General features: G+C 34.4%; 1 protein-coding gene and 1 long non-coding RNA gene across 3 annotated transcripts in view; one reads left to right on the forward strand and one right to left on the reverse strand.

The window, feature by feature from the left end:
• LOC136053281 (uncharacterized) overlaps nt 1-18,361 on the reverse strand; it is a 193,612-nt gene that overhangs the window by 174,042 nt on the left and 1,209 nt on the right. The window contains exon 2 of the long non-coding RNA XR_010622621.1: nt 425-524. This is a non-coding gene — a long non-coding RNA (uncharacterized LOC136053281). The remainder of the gene's footprint in view (nt 1-424; nt 525-18,361) is intronic.
• PCDH17 (protocadherin 17) overlaps nt 1-18,361 on the forward strand; it is an 83,757-nt gene that overhangs the window by 29,601 nt on the left and 35,795 nt on the right. The window lies entirely within an intron of this gene.

Consider the following 18,361-nt stretch of genomic DNA (forward strand, 5'->3'; position numbering starts at 1 on the left):
AATTCCTCACATTCTTATTAAATGTATACTGAAATATGAATGTTAAGTACTGTCAGCCACTGCATTGCAGCAGCAGGTGTTTATGTGATATTTTTTACTAAGGAAAGACAAATAATTAGTGTAGAGAGATAAATCACTTTTTTTTTTTTAACCCCAAAAATATATAATTTCAAATGGTAATGACATCTGTTTACCTCCATCTCAAGCGTGTGGTAATAAAATCATTTGGCATAGTATGAAAACTGAACCTGCAGCAAGCAGCTCATGGGGCTACAAATCATTGTAGTAACAAACATGATACAATGTGGTTGTCTCGATGAAATCAATGTTAGCCTGACGTTGAGTGTTGTATGAGTAGGGCTTTTAGTCCAATGTAACATATCTCTTTTGAAAGATAATAAACAAAATGACTTTCTCTACACACCTATTCTATTCTATTCTATTCTATTCTATTCTATTCTATTCTATTCTATTCTATTCTATTCTATTCTATTCTATTCTATTCTATTCTACTCTACTCTACTCTACTCTACTCTACTCTACTCTACTCTACTCTACTCTACTCTACTCTACTCTACTCAACTCTACTCAACTCTACTCTACTCTATTCTATTCATCCCACTTCAGCTTAAACTGAGGGAAAAGAAAGAGATGTACGGGAAGGGGAAGCAGGGTTGTGTAGGCTGGGATATTGTCCACATATGCAGAGATAAGATCAGAAAAGCCAAGGCATAGGTGGAGCTGAACTTGGTGAGGGATGTGGAAAATATCAGGGGATTCTACAGGTACATAGGCAGGAAGAAACAGTCCAAGGAGAATGTTCCTCCTCTGATTAATGTGAATGGAGAACTGGCTTCCTTGGATGTGGAAAAAGCTGGGGTACTCAATAAGTGCTTTGTCTTGGTTTTCACTGGTGGCCAGACTCCCTGTGTCTGCCAGAACCCTGAACCTCTAGGTGAGGGTCCATCCCACTGTAACAGTAGAACAAGTCCAAGACCTCCTCATGAAACTGAATGTATGTAAGAACATGGGGCTGGATGATATCCATCCCAGGGTTCTGAGAGAGATGGCTGATTTGGTCACCGAGCTGCTCTCCATCATATTTGAGAAATCATGGCTGTTGGGTGAAATCCCTGGAGGCTCGAAAAAGGGAGGGCCATTAAAATGATCAGAGAACTGGAGCACTTCTCCTATGAAGAAAGGTTGAGGGAACTGGGCTTGTTTAGCTTGGAGAAGAGAAGGCTGTGGGGAGACCTCACTGTGGGCTTCCAATACTTGAAGGGAGTGTATAAACAGAAGGGGGAATGTCTGTTCGCAGTGGCTGATAGTTATAGGACGAGGAGGAATGGTTTTAAACGGAGGCAGGGAGATTTAGGTTAGATCTTGGAAGTTTTTCACTCAGAGGGTGGTGACGCACTGGAACAGGAAGGTTGTGAATGCCCCATCTCTGGAGGCATCCAAGGCAAGGCTGGATGTGGCTCCAGGCTGCCTGCTCTAGTGGTGACCCTGCCAATGGCAGGGGGGTTGAAACTAGGTGATTTTTGATGTCCTTGTCAACCCAGGCCTTTATATTATTCTATGATTCTGTGATTCTATGATTCTGTGATTCTATGATCGAGGGAGAGTGAGAAATATGATGCATGTGATTTGGGTAGAAAAAGGATTACGTTTTCCTTAGAGAAAAATTGTGGCACCTAAAGTAATATCAGAAGTTGTGGTTCTGTTAATTCTGTCATCTTTCTAAGTTGTGCTGAAGGATGGGATTTCACTGTTTTGTAGCACAGTTTCAGACATCATGATTGCTGTTTAAAGATTCTAAAATAATTTAACTTCTGGGAAGAAAGAGGGGTAAAATAAAGGCCTTTAAAATGCACTGAGACAATAAGTCATGTGAAAAGAAGCATGTTTCCTTTCAGGTATTTTTTTTCCTTCCCTGTGAATTCCAAGCCATTTTCTGCTTGGAACTATCTAACTGTCTTGAGTTAGATCAGATTCTCTGCTTATTCTCTACTTACACTGATTCTACTGTCTGACAAAGTAGCTAGTTTGAAATTACTGTTACTTTTTCAGTTAAATAATTTTAGACATTTGTCTTCCTTAACTTTTATTTTCCTCATTTTGTTTCTGAGACTTTAAACCCCTTCACAAGTTCAGACAGTTTAAGATCATCCTACTTATAAATCTTACAAGAATTTACGTTTTTAAATATGCTTCCCAAATTATATAAAAATTCCTGTTTGTTCCACCTGGAGTAGAAAGTTATTTATATTTATTTAAATTGTTTACACATTTTGTGTTTAAAAAATAGAATGATCTTTTATTTGCAGTGGTTTGTGCATAAAAACTGTGATCAGTGTTTCTTGAAATGATATACAAATATGGAAAGGATATTATAATCCATAAATTATATCTACAGTGAAAACATGTGCGTTCTAAACTTCCTTAGTAAGTACTGAGAATGTTTACCTTATAATCTGTAAAACAATATAGAGATAGAGACTTTTTTTTTATAGTTGCTTATAAATCATTGCTTTGTTAGGTTTTCCTGTGCTTTTCTGATTTAATTTATCTCTGGCAGATTTTGTTTCTTTGCTATATCACACACTGTACAACATAAACCTTGCTTTCAAAATATATGTTTTCTGTTCAGCCTTCCATCCCATATTGAGGACATTTTTGCATGTGTTTTTACCCAGCTAGTGGTAGCACAGATCCTGAGAAGGATAAAGGAAAACCAGAAGTATATCCACAGAGAAAGAGTGAAAAAAACTTCAGCATTGGTGTCAGACTCCTCTAGGACTTGTGTTGTTCATCAGGTTTCTCTGTAGAACAGTACATATATATCAAAGATATATAGGATAAAAGGACTGGAGTCAATCTTCAGTAACTATAAAAAAAAAGGAGATATTAAATATCACATTAAAATATAACATTCTTCATAATCACAACAAAAATACATATACAGCAAAACTGACAGAGTCTTGCATGCAACTGCCTAAAGTCTAAATCAGATATTTTGCATCTCTGTGAAAATTAACTCTGGCTTGTCCACTGAACATGCTCGTGGAACAAGATTGTAGCAACTTGTGCCTTTTTATTCTCAATTTTTAAAAAAGAAAGATCCCTGAAATTGAATATTCTACATTATATATCTGCAGCAGAATAGATATGAACAGAATTTTCTCACAATGATTTTTCTGAACTTTCCACTGATTTTCTTGCAACAATTCTTTGATGTGTAGGATAACTGAAAATTAATACTGTTTTACTGTGTGAGAATCTGTCTAGGCCGATAAGTGCAGGAAGTTCACCAAACAAATTTCTGCTGTCTGACATCATCACTGGTGCTTTCCATGTCACCTGGTGGGTTGATGGTGGGTTATATTATGAGTACATCAACTTAATGAGGTAAAGGAAAATAAAATTATGGAGAAATACTCATTTTTCAACTTCTCAGAGCTAGTGATGGACTCTGCTGGGTGATCTTGAGTGAAGATCACTAACTTAACAATTCTGTAACTGCTTCTGATTAATCAACTTGTTCATCTGCATCCTGGAGGTATTTGATTTGGAACACATTCTAATGGTGGGATTTTTTATTTAAGACTGAAAATTTCTGTAGGACTATAGAATTCTATGAAAAATAGGGCTATATTTTTATCAGCTCAGTATCCTCTGTGGTGCATTTAACAAATTCATTATTACATCTAAACTGACAGAACTTCCTTCCTTATTTTCTGCTATGAATACTTTGGTCAAGAGTACTTTTGAATTTAAGAGAATTAGCAGCACTGTTACTAGCCTCATCCTTCTTGTGAAGTCCATGGTACATATTGAAGCTTCTGTTGCTATCATTCGGTATCTAGCTTTTAGATTAAGATTTTGTACTTTTAGTTGGAGGAGTACTAAGAGAACTGAAATATTCTTTGTGTCTTGAACTAGGTAGCTGAAAGCTGATCCAGTAATATCTTTGCAAGACTTTGTTAGATGGACTCACCTAGGCCATGCAAATATTTTGTAATGCATCATTTTGAGAAACTAGAAAAATATTTCCTCTTTGAATCTAAGTTAATGATCTCAGCAGAGGAATATGAGTCAGTCACCTTTGCTATGTAGATAGCTGTCATAACCTTCCTTATGTTAATATCCAGTGATCTATGACATATTTTTTGAGGAAATTATTGTGAAAAAATTGAGCAAATACTTCTGGAAAATAAAGACAAAGCTTTTTTTTCCCCCTCTGTTGCTTTTATGTCGAATGTCTTTTTAAGTTTTATTTTTAGATGGCCTTCTACTCTACCAGAGAATTCAGGTTTACTTTTTACCTGTCTGTTATTTCGATATTGAGTCTAGGTTCATGAGTGGCACTTTGTGACATGTGTTGAGTGATAGCCAGGTGTGCTTAGAAGCATAGTCCAGTTTGTTTGGTGTTTCTTCATTAGAAATGAGGTGTTTCTATGCATATATTCTCTTTGTAGCATATTCTCCTTATATGTGCAGCTTTGGAATTCAAGTAAAGCTATTCAGGTGGGGAAGGAAAGGTTTGATGAAGCAGGAGCTTGTCTTGGAAGAAATTAGAAAAGGATGTGTTCTCCTGATGGAGAAGAAATGAATTAGCTTAATATCTTGAATACTTTGGCTTCTTTCACTGATACAAGATAGAAAAACTCCAAACAACCTGGCAGCTGAAGTGACAGTGAATGCACTTTGCATCAGAGTACCTTAGCCTATTATTGCCGTCGCCTATTATTGCTGTCTGTTATTGCCTATTATTCTGCTTTTCAACTAGAGTTGAGTTCTGACAAACTAGATTTTTGATCAGGTACGTTTCTGCTTCTGACAGATTATTATCACATAGCAACAGTGAAGTTTTGTGAATAGCATATATCACTTTTAATTGATGTATTTAGCCACAGATTATGGGGCAAATTTCTGTAACTGACTTTCAGTGCATGCAGTAATAACTTTCTGCATCTGTACACACACAAAATATTTCACTGAGAGACAAAAAATGGACTATAACCATTCAGCACAGCATGGTCTTTGGAATATGTGGTGTGTTATGCTACAGTTTTCAGGTATTATTTCTCCCCCCTTTCCCCCATCATCATTTCTACTTTTTTTCTTTTTTTTATAATTAAAAATTCATTCAACATTTGAAAGTTGTCTTTTTATTTCTTTTTTTCTTTTTTTGTGTATATTGATTTAATTAGAAGCTTCACAACCAAATCAACTTAGATATATTATTACCAACACAATAAAAGACTGAAAGTGTACTAATAAAAAAAAAATAAAAGGCAAACAGAAGTGTATTCTTGGATAACCTTATTTGCAAATTAATGTACATAACATGCCGTTCAAGTTCCAAAGTCAGTCATCACAAGTCTTGTGTGTGAGATTTAGGTGTAAACTTTAACATTTAGGTGCTGTAGCTTTGCTTTTGAGGCAACAAAGCAGAATATTCCTCACCTGTTGCTAGTGTAAATCTCATTATTTCCTTTCCCTCCTCTTTTGTCACCGCCTTTCCTGGAGCTGAGCTCAGTCATTGTGTTGCAGTTTGTTCTTGGAAGTCTTAGAAACCATACGTTATCTTTTTGTTTTATTCCCACTAGAAGAGCAATAGATGGATGTGCTGTTCTCAGTAAAACGAGGCCCTTCTATGTCAAAATCATTATCTTCAGCTAACAATTTTTATTTTCCGATTCTTTTTATAAATTGAAAGAGAAGTGGGGGCATAGAAAGATCAACAACTTTGAGATGAGAAAATCATAAAACTGGTAGCTTTCATCATTACAGGATTTATACATTCCCCAGGATGGTAAATGTATGTTCTCTGGCTGTGCTTACTTTTGTTAATGGAAATTTTAAGGCATATACCTGTGCATTGAATGGACACTTAATATCATACAAAATATTGTAATGGGACTAGAGGATAACTTCCTCCCTCTTAGTCTGAATAAGTGTGTTTATCAGGTTACATAAAGGAGACAATTAAAGCATATACATCTTCTCCATTCTTTCTCATTTTATATAATCACTGTATAATTGTATCTCCTCTTACTAAGCTAACAAAAATATAAATATGGTGAGAAGCGATATTGCTTAAGTATTGATACAATACTATTGTACATTCCAGCCACATTCTTGTCACCAAACTGAAAAAAATCATTCTGTAGATAGAATTGCTCTAAAGTTAATGCCTGTTAGTTGGAAACCTGAAGTTGATTTTTAGTTATCATGTTTTATTTCTATCTGGGGAAAACATAGCAACAGAAGTGTCTTATTTGAGAGACAGGAATTAATTATTCGTTTCTGTAACGTGTCAGTTAGAATGACAATATTTGTATTTTTTTCTTCTAGAATAAAGTGTATCTTCTAAATTTCTGTATACAACAATTCACCATGTCATTTTTCTGGTCCTTTTTTGCTGTGTAATTACTTTTCTGCTGTCCTTTTCCTCTGTTTTTCGGATGAAGAAAATTGGTACATTTTAATTTAGGCCAGAATTGTAGCACATGCTAATTAATGACAGAAACTGTACTCATTTTAAGGAAGATCTGGACAAATTCAGAATCAACAGAGAGGTGATATATAGCTGTAGTAGTGGCTTATGAAACTACCGAGTAAACTGTTTATGTTCAGAGTTTCTACCAACTTAACAAAGACTTAGAAATAAATAGTCTGTGAATTAAAAATGTTATAAATAGGTCAGTGATTGCCTTTTCCCTCTCTTCCTCCCTTCCTTCCATCTTTGCTTTTAGTTTGTTAGGAAAATTACTTATGTTAAATATGAGGAAGAATTTGCAATATAGCTATTCATGTACTGAAGCTGGCAGCCTGCGTATGTTAAAGAATCCTCCTGCATGGTGTTTTAAAACAAGCTGAATATACAATTGCCAGTGATAATCCAGGTTTATTTTAATCTACCAAGGGCCAGAGGATCCACTCCAGCCCTGCTTTTTGTGATGCTGTAATTAAATGTAAGGGTGAGATGTACTGTGTAGTCTCAAGTAAAGTGTACAGAAAGGGAACAATTGCACTGACCTGTCCTACACTCTTTTGTCTGTGAACATCTTCTTTTATGGGAAGAGCTCACCATGTGAAGGAATTGCAAAGAATGTGAGCTGTGCAGTGCTTCACAACAAGTATCCCTGATATACTGTAATAGCAGTTAAGATTTAACGAGGACTTTGCTCAGACATAGAGCTGCAACATGATTAGCTAATTACTGCTCAGTGAAACTTTGTCTACTCTCTGTACACCAGTGATATATGCATGCGGTTTATCAGCCTCTGTGTGCCTACTGCCCATCCTTATTTCCAGAATGGCAGAACAGCTGGTTTCCATTCCCTGCTGCTGCTTTCTTCTATTCCAGCTGCCACACTCAAATAACCTCCCTTCCCCAAGTGGGCTTCATATGGTTTGAAAGGGACTTAATGTACCTTGGTGCATAGGGAACTTTTGATGCATATTTCATCATGTTTCAGTTCTTTCTACAGGGAACACTGCATGTATAACAGATGTTCCCTGACTACTACCCTTTCCTGAAGGTGACATGCCCTTTTTTGTGTTTCATCTCTAATGTATATGTAGCTGGTAGTGCCTGTGTAGTACTAAAAAATACAGCTCTACGGCTGCCTCTATACTGCATGCCAAGCTGTATTTAATTCCATCTGCTCCCCTTTGCAGCATGAAATTGAGAGGAGCATATGCCCAGTATAACCAAATCATAAGGTGGCATGGAAAAAAAGCAAAACTTTATTTAAGACATGTAAATGTTTTTCTTTTCAGTATATGACCGTATTTTTTTCTATGTGTACAAATTGCCCCATATAAATCAATGGGAATGGGGATGTGATTGTCAAAAGTCCTTCTTCTTTTAATAGTTCCCTTAGTGCGAACATTTATGTAGTATGATCTGTTTAAGTATGCACATAAACATGCACAAATAATATACTATTTACTGATGATCATGAAAAAATGATTTTTAAACAAAATCTGTATCTTAAATACACGAGCAACTGAAAGTTTTGATAGCTTATATGTTGTTTGTTGTCTAAAGTGTGATTTAGGTTGTCCATTGGACATTATCTCTAGCTAGTTATAGAGTTCAAACCATAAAAGCTGAGTTAAGACCAAAAACAACAGAACCATGAGTAGAATTCTGTCTATTTTAGTACTGTGGAAAAATCTACGTGAGACATCTGTGACCTACACAGACAAGAGAAACTTCTACTGGATATCTGTGCACAAATGAAAATTAATAGTCTTAAGCTTTGTGTGCTGGTATTAGTTTTATTTCTTTTCTGAGCTTGGTAAGGTTAGGTACTTTGATTCAAACTAAGGAGTCTGACCGCTTTCCCCATGACATTTGTTACTGCAAGCAAAAGTCACGTAAAAGCAGTGTATGTCTGTACATTTATTCTAACTTGCTTTTCCTAATTTAAAGAAGTAATATATTTTTATTTTTTTTTTATATATATATATATATATAGCTTAAAAAGTTATGAACTTCACCTATGGATATCTTTCATTTGAACAAAAATAATAATATCCACATTTGTATTACTTTTTATTGTTCATGTTTTTATTCCTTTAATTTTATGTGTTTATTTTGTGTACATTCACATTTTTATCAGTATATGGAAAATGGCAGAAATGCTTATATTACTAAAATTTTGACACAGTCATAATCTTTCAAAGAAAAGTTAGACCGTCAGTGAGAATTAGGACCCAGCTTCTGTTCAGAGCTTTAGAAATGCCCCATTGGTAATTCGCTAACATTTTAAAGTGATTTAAGGAGTTGTTTAACCTCTTTATGTAAGACAAAATAAGCTACTATTTAAAGACTAAAAATTTCTTTGCTATTTAAAGCCTAAAGATATCTTTACAGTGTTTAAAATGAGCTGTCAGTAGAATTTCAGACCATTGCAAATTTAATACACTTCAGCAGCTTTTCACAAATGTACATGACAACAGTAGGTGTCTTATTGTTTATTAAAAAAAGACTCTTGTATCTTTATTTTCTACTAGCATACTTGAAAGATGAATACTGTACAGCTACTTTCTTCATGGGAAACTTGATTCGTGGGTTTTGGTTTTTTTTGTGGCATGCATGAGTATAGATAGAAGAAAAGTTATAGGAAGAAGAAAGCAAAGAAAAAATTATCTTAGAAGTTTAAGTTGAAGGAAGATAATATGTAAAAAGAAGGGAATAAGCAAGTAATAAACACAACTGGATTTCTGAAGAAGAAATAGAACTATTCAACTCTCAGAGGTAGTATGTTTTTGTTATGTTTATTAATTGTCTGAAAGAAAAATGCGATCAGCATTTTTATTTTTTGTAAATAGTATCTGCAACTAAAAACTTCTAAACTGGAATATTGTATTCCATATTAGACAGATCCTTGCTCTTTTCAGAATAGAGTTTCATCAGTGGAGTGGTACCATCTTACTCATTTTGGACAAACACGGTGTGGTATTTGTTTATTCTTACCAATCAACTAAACATAACTGCTTTATCATTATTATTAATAATGATATTAATTAATTAATCAATAATAATAATTTTCTTTCTCCAATGTCAGAGGATTCTTTTGCTGATTTATACCATTTGTAGCTGAATAGAAATATTTTATCAAAATAAAGATGATGATTATGGTAATATATTTACTTAGAGATGTAGTGCCTTTGTTCAACTTGCTATAAAGAACAGATTTAATGACAGATTTAGAAACAGATTACCCTGTAAAGTATAAGCAAAAAGGTTTAAGGCAGCAAGAATATTCTTTATAATTTTAATGAAATCCAGAGAATACTCGTTTACATTTATTTGAGTGAATTTTACCTCTCCAAAATCAATTTAAAACTAAGGTTCCATTTTTCCCCTCAATATTTAGTTCTCTGTAAGTAGAAGGAAACTGGAAATCCCGAATCTCAAAGTTTTGTTCATTAAGAAAACTGAAAAAAAATCCTGTACATTTTCAACACTTCTAATGGAGAGAACAGTGTACAAATTCTCAGGAACCGCATCCCTATCATTTCATCTACCATATTACCTGCTTCTTTGAGACTCATTGTCATTATATATAGTTATTCAATCATAAAACTCTTTAGAATTAATGAAGAGAGAAATAGACACTTTTGGAGCATTATTAATTTGAGGCATTTTACATGAATCATGCCCTCAAAACACTCATAAGGTGAGTAACTCTCATGTAGTTCAGTATTTGTTGATGTCTAATGTTCTGAAAGATTCATTGCAGTTCATTATTTTGCTCAGGAAACCACTTTTTGCACATTAGCCATTGCTTATCTCAACTTCTTGGCTTCTGTGTCTTACATTGCAGATGCTCGTGGTTCTGGCTCAAGTTTTTTTTTTTATTTTTTTATTTTTTCTGGAGGCATCATCATTAACTTATTCAACAGATCTTTCCCACTTCATCAGCGTCATGATATGGAGGTTTTGAGTCTGTCTTCCATTTGAGAAATATTATTTCTGTTTGCACAGCTGTTGTTCTCTCTCCCATGTATTTGTAGCTGGAAGCAGTTTTTTTGCTCACAGAGCTGAGTGACTGCGTAAGGTTCATATTTTTGATGCTTTGGTTAAATATTCATTTATTTGTTCTTTTCTCCTAATTTTTTATGGCCAAAACTGATGCCAGAAGTGATAAAAAGAAGCGTGTTGGAGATTTAAAATTAGATTCTGAGATCAACCAGTACTTTGGCTTCTAAAAATCCCTGTGTGCCAAAGCACTTTACTGAAATGCTTACAGAAAAAGAAGAGGATGGGCTTAGATTACATGGAACTTAGCTTAAAATCAAAATAAATTTATCTGAACACTTGAGCTATTATAATTTATGTTAATTAAATATCCAGGGATGAATTAAAAAAATATTAACTTAAGGAGTAACCTCTATATAAGATATCTGTATCATACATACTGTTCCTTTCAGTAAATTTTTATCACTTGGTGAGTTGAAGTAATTTGTGATCTTATTAAACCTAACTTCTTATTACTTCTAAGGTGCTTCTTGTACGTTCATTAAAGAACAGTGGATTCTGGAATAGCTGTTAATCTCTGGCAAATACATTTAAGCATCAACTGGCATTTCATAAACATACAGTAACAATCTTATTAAATCTAAGTAAATATTTAAGATACTTGAGGTCTATCTTCTTGTATCACAATCAGTGTAGTGCATGTCATTAATGGTGGTAAAGTGAGGTTTATCTGCAGAATACCTGCCATTCTTAACTCCATTGCTAGAGCCATCTACTGGAGATGTAGTACACATCGGCACAAAAAGGTTTCCTAACTTTTCTACACCCTCTCCCTGAAAAAGAAAAACTAAGCTAAATATGTACTGGTATGGCTATGTGCATGACAGGGTTTTCTTCTAAATAGCTGTGTGAACCGACCTTGTCATTTATTTTTTTATTTTTATTATTTTTTTTCACGCTTCTAGATGACACAGCTTTGCCAGCAATACTTCACGATATAGATCTAGTCTCACAAAATGCTATTCGGTATCAATGTTATTAATGGTGAACATATTCTGTTTTCTCGCAAGGCTCACACAGATAGAGACTGAATTACATTTTATGGCAAATTGAACAGAATTGTCAAGAATGTGTCACATAATTTCTCATGTTCAAAGTAACCTACAAAAAATACTTAACTCCGTAAGTAACTCTCAGAAGTAAATGTCTCAGGGAATAAATCTGATGTGTTGCTCAAGTCAGAACCTTTGACTGTCTTATACTTTTGTGTTTGCTATTTCAAGTTTGTTAAGAGATAAATAAGTACTGAAGTAACACCTCAGCCAGATTTTTATTTTTCATTTTTCCTCAAGATTGTCAGCTTATACTGGGAAATTTGACTACTTCCCTGTTTATTTTTCTCTTACACAATTCACAGTCTTTTCTTAAGAAAAAAAAATGCTTACATTAAATTTAAGATTTTCATGGTACTCTTAAGTAGAGATAATTTTTAGTGGCTACAGATTTATCTTTCTAAAATGATAGAAAATTCAGACTAGGATCCAATTTTGTTTGTTCAGGCATTGTTATTTACAGTAAGATATACAGTTGACAAGATATGCTAAATGCATATAGTTCACAAAATAAGAAGGCAAAATTGTCTATACAATGAAGTAGTATTTAACTTTGGTTTATTTTAACTTTACATAGCTCTTCCTTTCTCTGTATGTTGTCTTGCATCACTGTACAAGAGTCAATACTGATAGGCAACATTATTAATCTAAGATTGTTTCAGATTTTGTCTTTAAATACCTCAGCTTTTTGAAAGTTGACTACATATTTTTTGCTATGGTTATTTTTAATTTTACTTCATAGAAAATCATAGAAAGCTTCAACCTAATAAATGCTGGAATTAAAGGTTAAGATATGTAGGTTGCTCCAAAAGTAATGCCTCCTTTTTATTTCTGTGGGAACTATAACAGATACAAAGAGGACAATAATACTAATATTTGATAGAACAAATTCTTAGCTAGAACTACTTTTCCATATAATCACCACTATTAGCCATGCATTTTTGCCAGTGCTGAAAAAGAGTCTGCATGCTATGCTCATAAAAATCTGCACCAGTGGAGGTGACTCAGTGTCACTGTTGCCACTGCTGAAATTCACCATCCAGCACCTCACTGTGCTCACATCCACTGTTTGGTCTCTGTAAATATTCAACAAGCACCAGTGAACATTGGCATTCATTGATTCAAGGGTGCCATTTCTTTGCAAGGAGGAATTCAGTGGCACATTTTTGCTTCATATGCACTTCCATGTCAGACACCATTCTGTCAGACTGCCCCTGTGCTGCCATCCGTCACACAGCAACACACTGTAACAGGATAACGGCAGGGAGGTTCAGCCTCTACTGCCATACCATCAACATCTGCTTCTGATGCAGAAGACCAACAAGATACAACAAGAGGCATTACTTTTAGAGAAGCCTGTGTAAGAAAGCTTAATTATTATCCTTTCAGAAATAGAAGAGATTAAATTTTGAAATGTAAGTTCATCTGATAGTACTAATTTTGTAATCGTAGCGATCATATTAAGTACTGTGTGGGTGGCCAAACTTTCTCTTTAACATCTAACATTTTTTGTCAATGGTATACATAAAAATCATGTATACTTTCTGTGACTAATCATAATCACAGTCCCATCTGTCTTTTTCCTATATCACTGTAGTAGAGTACACTGTAAAATGATATTCCTGTAATATGCATCTTGTCTGCAGTAGTCAAGTAGTTAGCTACTTATGCATTTGATTTTATGAAAATAAATTCTTAATAAGGAATCTTATAATTTCTTTTTTGTACAGATAGTTTAATATATTTTATTAAACTGAAATAAGTGCTTAAAAATAGCTCCCTGGCATTCAGAATAATGGATATGAAAAGAGGAGTAATAAAAATCGAGGGGAAGGTGCAGTGTAAGCACTGATTCAGCAACTACTGCACTGATTTAAACATTTTCTTTAGTACATAAGATATATATCTGCAGGCATTTAAAAACATGTGAATACAACTGTCTAGTAAGGGTTGAGCTGTGGAAGTTTCTGTCAGGTAACAAATTAACTCTCATCATCCAGCCTGTGGCAAATGTACATGTGTTTGCACTTCACATAGACCAGCTGAAGGTAATTCAGTCATTCACCTAGCTACAATGTCTAAGTCACCTTGTGGAACTTTCACTCATTCTCCAGCAATTAAACAAAGACTGAAGGACAATTATATTTCCCTGTGATTAAAAGTGTGAGTAAGAGAATCCAAGCAAATAAAAAAAAGACACATTTGCATCAATCCTGGGTGGAGTTTTCTTCCATGAATTTGTCTAATTGCTTTGTGGAGTCTTTGCATCCATAATGTCCTGAGCAATGATCTCCACAGTGTACTTAGGTGCATGCACAAACACAGTTCTGTTGATTGAAGCTGTCATCTGATAACTTCACTGGCAGTGCCTAGTTCTTGCTTTAGGAGAAACAGTAGATAATTGTTTCCTATTACTTCTCTCAGTGACAATCGCAATTCACAAATCTTTTCATATTTTCCCTTTGTTGTGTTTTCTTCAAGCTAAAAAAAGCTTAGTTTATTTAATCTCTTCTCTTATGAAAGCCTTTTCATAACTTTGATCATCTTTAGTTCTATTATATTCTTTTGAACATGGCATGAGCAGAACTGCATACAGAAGTCTAGACACAGCAGCTGTGGATTTTAACAGAGCAACGTTTTGTGTTTAAATCTCTATTCCTTCTCCAAGATTTCTTACCATTCTAATTGATCTCAGCATGTTCTATGAGCTGAAATCTTCATTTAACTGTTCAGGATAATGCTAAGATCTGTTTTAGATTTCATAGCCTGTGTTTAAACAGTTCCTACTGTTTTCCACCGTGTACGTTACCTGCATGCGCTGACACTGAATCCCATGTGCCATTTTATTGTAGTCACACAATACCACGACAGCTATCTGCATCTCTTCACAATCACAGATTTTACTACTCACATTTGCTGTGTTATGTTTGTTAGGCACCGGAGCTAATTTAAGTGATAGGGTTACAATGCTCCAATTTCATATTTCGGTTCCATCTGGTCTGCTGATTTGTTGGTAGTCATTCTACCCATTTTCTCTAAGATATAAACTATCAATCGTCCAGTTGCAGGCAATTTTTATGACTGATTTATATCCCCAGAATAACTGCATTGTTGGAATATCCCTAGACTCCTTTACACTGTGCTTTTTTTTTCCTTTGTTTTTTTCTTTTTTTTTTTTTCAGCAGAGCTAACTTGCTTGTGACCTTATCTTTCAGTGTTGAAGTATATGCTGATTTCCTTTCACCTTCAGTGATGTACTGTTTCTCTGGCACGCTTTCCTTTTTATTTTTGTTTTCTTTTAAAGTAAAAATTTCTACTTATCACTTACTATTTTGCAAACAAATTGTTTTCAAAACTTTTTCCAACCTTCCCTACAGTATTGTAACATTTTATTGGTTTAGCTTTATGTTTTCCTCTTCCTACTTTGCACATGACTCCCACTCCTTTTAAGAGTATCTTTTTACTTCTAATAGCTTTCTTTACTCTGCTGTTTCACATGCTGGCCATTTTTCTGTCCATTTGAAGTGTTTTTGATAGGTGGTATACAGTTACTCTGAACTCTTAATATAGTATCTCTAAGCAGTCTGTTACACTATCTGCAAGCATTTAGTCTTTTACTTGTCCTTTTCAATTTCCTTTTAAAAAGCTTTGTCATGTTCAGGTAGTTCACATTTTTGAAGTTAAACGTTACTGTAGAGTATTTTTTGCCTTTTTCTTTTCCACAGTGACTCTGACTTTTAATGCTTTTGGCTAGCATTATAACGTGGAACATCAATAATTATATTTTCAGTCCGGCCTGTTGAACGCTAAAAACTAAATCACATAAGCAAATTTTTATCATAATACTTATTTTGAACTCTTGGACTAGTAACTTTAAGTTACTAGCAATGTACTTCATCATTCCTATATAATTTGTATCTTGGCATAATGATTACTTCCACTGGCTCTGTGTGATATCTATTACATCAGATACACTTAGAACCAGCTGCTGCTGTTCTTATTTATTTATTTATTTACTTACTTACTTTTCTTTCCTTTTAAAAGACAAAACAAACTCAAATAACTACAAAATGTATAGAATCAAGTAAATATTTTGTTAGCAATTTTTATGTGTTCTGTTCATTTGGGATTTTATTTGCTGAAGTTCCTTGCTATTCCCTGTCCCAAAAGTGGTAAACTGTAATTCTTTTTGAGTATACAGTTTCTGGTTTTATTTTAGATGACAAATCACCTAAGATTAGATGTTTTTGTTTTTTGTTTTCTGTGCTGGCTTACATGATGCCTGTTCTTGGATGTGTTCCATCCACAACAAAAATTCCCTTGATCACTAACTAAAATATCCCTTCCTCTTTTCTAAGTCAGTTTTCAATCCAGTGAAGTGTATGAGTCTGTATCTATGACAGCTGTCTCATTTTCATCTTGAGTTTTGCCTTTAACTTATGACTCAGTTGACTCAAGTCTGCCTCTTCATAATAAATCTTATTATGAAAGAGATATGCAGTTATTGGAGCTGTTTATAAGGTTCAAATAAAAATACAACATTTTCTTCCCTTTTCTGGGAAAACAATGACCACAGAAACAACAGCAAATAAACAAACAAAAGCAGGTAATATTGTTTGCCTTCAGTGACTGCCACAGTTTCCTATTTTCAGCAGTTCTGATTTTTACTTTCACACTTCCCAGGTATTATAGTGAATAGGAATAACAGTTGAATAGATGTAGAGATAGTCTACATTTTTGCTTGTTATGCTATATCAAAGTCACTGTTTTTCAGACATTTTAATTGTTCCTCTGTTACACAACTCACTGTATGCTTATTTTAGCCCTGTTCTTTACAACATTGTCGTTTTGACTTTCCTCACTTTTGAGAAGATATTTTTAGAGCTCTCTCACAGAGAAAGAGTTGCAGAATGCCACTTAGAAACATAAACATGCTTATTGTTATCACTGTTTTGTATTGTCACTTTTTTTGTTGTTGTTTGTTTTTTCATTTGCGCCCCCCCCCCCCCCCCCCATGTTAGTGCGTATCTTAATGCTTTTGTCTTTTTCTATCTTAGAGCAGCTGTGAAAATTTGTCCAGATTAACATTACAGGTGGATTAGTCAAATCATTCTAAATCTCAGTGTAGATATCTTTATTTCTGCTTAAAATATAGCAAATTTGGCTAAGCTTGTATCAATTCAAAAGTGAACCACAGTAAACTGAATCTGTATCATTTTAGTACTGAATAAGAATAAAAATGAAAGAACAAGAATATAAGAATAATCACAAAGTGGTTTAATGTGATTGAACAAATCTTCTTTAAACTCACCCATATAATTGATAAGGATTAACTTCCCAGTGTTTTCTCCCTTGGTAGCCTGAGAGAAGCTTACTTTCCTTTCAGTCAAATACATGTGATCTTACATGCTCTGGCATTCAGTGGTACATCTTGGAGATATTTCATTTCATCTTAAGGCTGCTAATGTATCCAGTGTCCTGCTTTATGGATCTCTGCAGTGAGATCCATTCCCACTGTAGTTCCTATCTGGGCTTCTACAGCTTAGTGGAGTTTGCTGCAAATTTACAGATGATTCTGATATAGAAAAAGTCAGAAGATAAGAAAGATGCACATTAGAAATGTGTATATACTAGGAGTTAGTCAGAACCCTCATAGCTTACTTTTGTAGAAAAAGATTATGAAGACTGTGACTACAAGGGTTCTCAGTCCCCAAAACCAAGTGCATCGGGCTGCATAAATATATTAATTCTCCATAAACTTGCACCACAGAAGAGTCATGTGCTTTTGTAATTATTGTGTCTTTCACACAGAATTTTCACTAAGGTAAAAAGTAAAATCCAATATGAAAATTATGCTAAACAGAGCTATTGCATAGCCTATATTCTTGGCTATGCTAACTTCTGAACTCTGTCTAAAACTGCCTGGCAGAATGAGAGATGCTTCCAGACTGAAGAAATGCTGGGTATCACTATCTATATGAACGCTATAGGTAGAATAGTGAAATGGTATTAACAGTTTCATGTTGTGACACATCTAACTTGCTAGCCCGCTTTTGAACAAAGAATCTGTAAATAAGGAATTAATGTTTTGAGCTTTACAGGTTTCTAACTTTCGGAAGAATGAGAGTTTTTACATTTTTCCTTTGATTCTCACTGAATTCCAATATATTTTAAATTCTTCATCAACCTTAACAAAAGAAAAATTCTTTAAGTTTTTGTTGTGAAAAGATGATAAAACAGAACCTGAAATTTGTGGAATTATCACGGACTCAGACAATCACAAAATATTTGAGGTTAGAGGTTGCATGTTCTACCTTACCTGCTCTAGCAGCGACACCCAGATCAATTTGTCCAGAAGCACACAAAGACAGATTTTGCATATCTCAAACATATTTTAAATGCATCCAATAAATAAATATTTTCTGTGTATTTGACTCAATAGTGTCCCTCCAATGGATACTTCCTTGTGTATTTGAAAGAACAATGTTATCCTTTATACAGGGTTTCCTTATCCAAAATAACACAACAGGTTTGAAAGTAAAGTTATGGTACTCCACACTGTCAGGATGCTCAAAGCCAGACAAGGGTACCTGCAACTCTGTTCATCTGAGCTTGCATTCTAGTCTGATAAATGCTGAGGATTAGCATTATATGCTTTATTCTCAGCGGTGACTGTCAACGGCGTAGCTCTTCAAGCTTGTCCTGCCACTTGTTCTATCCAAGATAAATGATTTTGATTCCAAAG

Source organism: Cyrtonyx montezumae, unplaced genomic scaffold (assembly GCF_038088225.1).
Source record: "Cyrtonyx montezumae isolate F1298 unplaced genomic scaffold, pur_monq_1.0 scaffold_3, whole genome shotgun sequence".
Taxonomy (NCBI): Eukaryota; Metazoa; Chordata; class Aves; order Galliformes; family Odontophoridae; genus Cyrtonyx; species Cyrtonyx montezumae.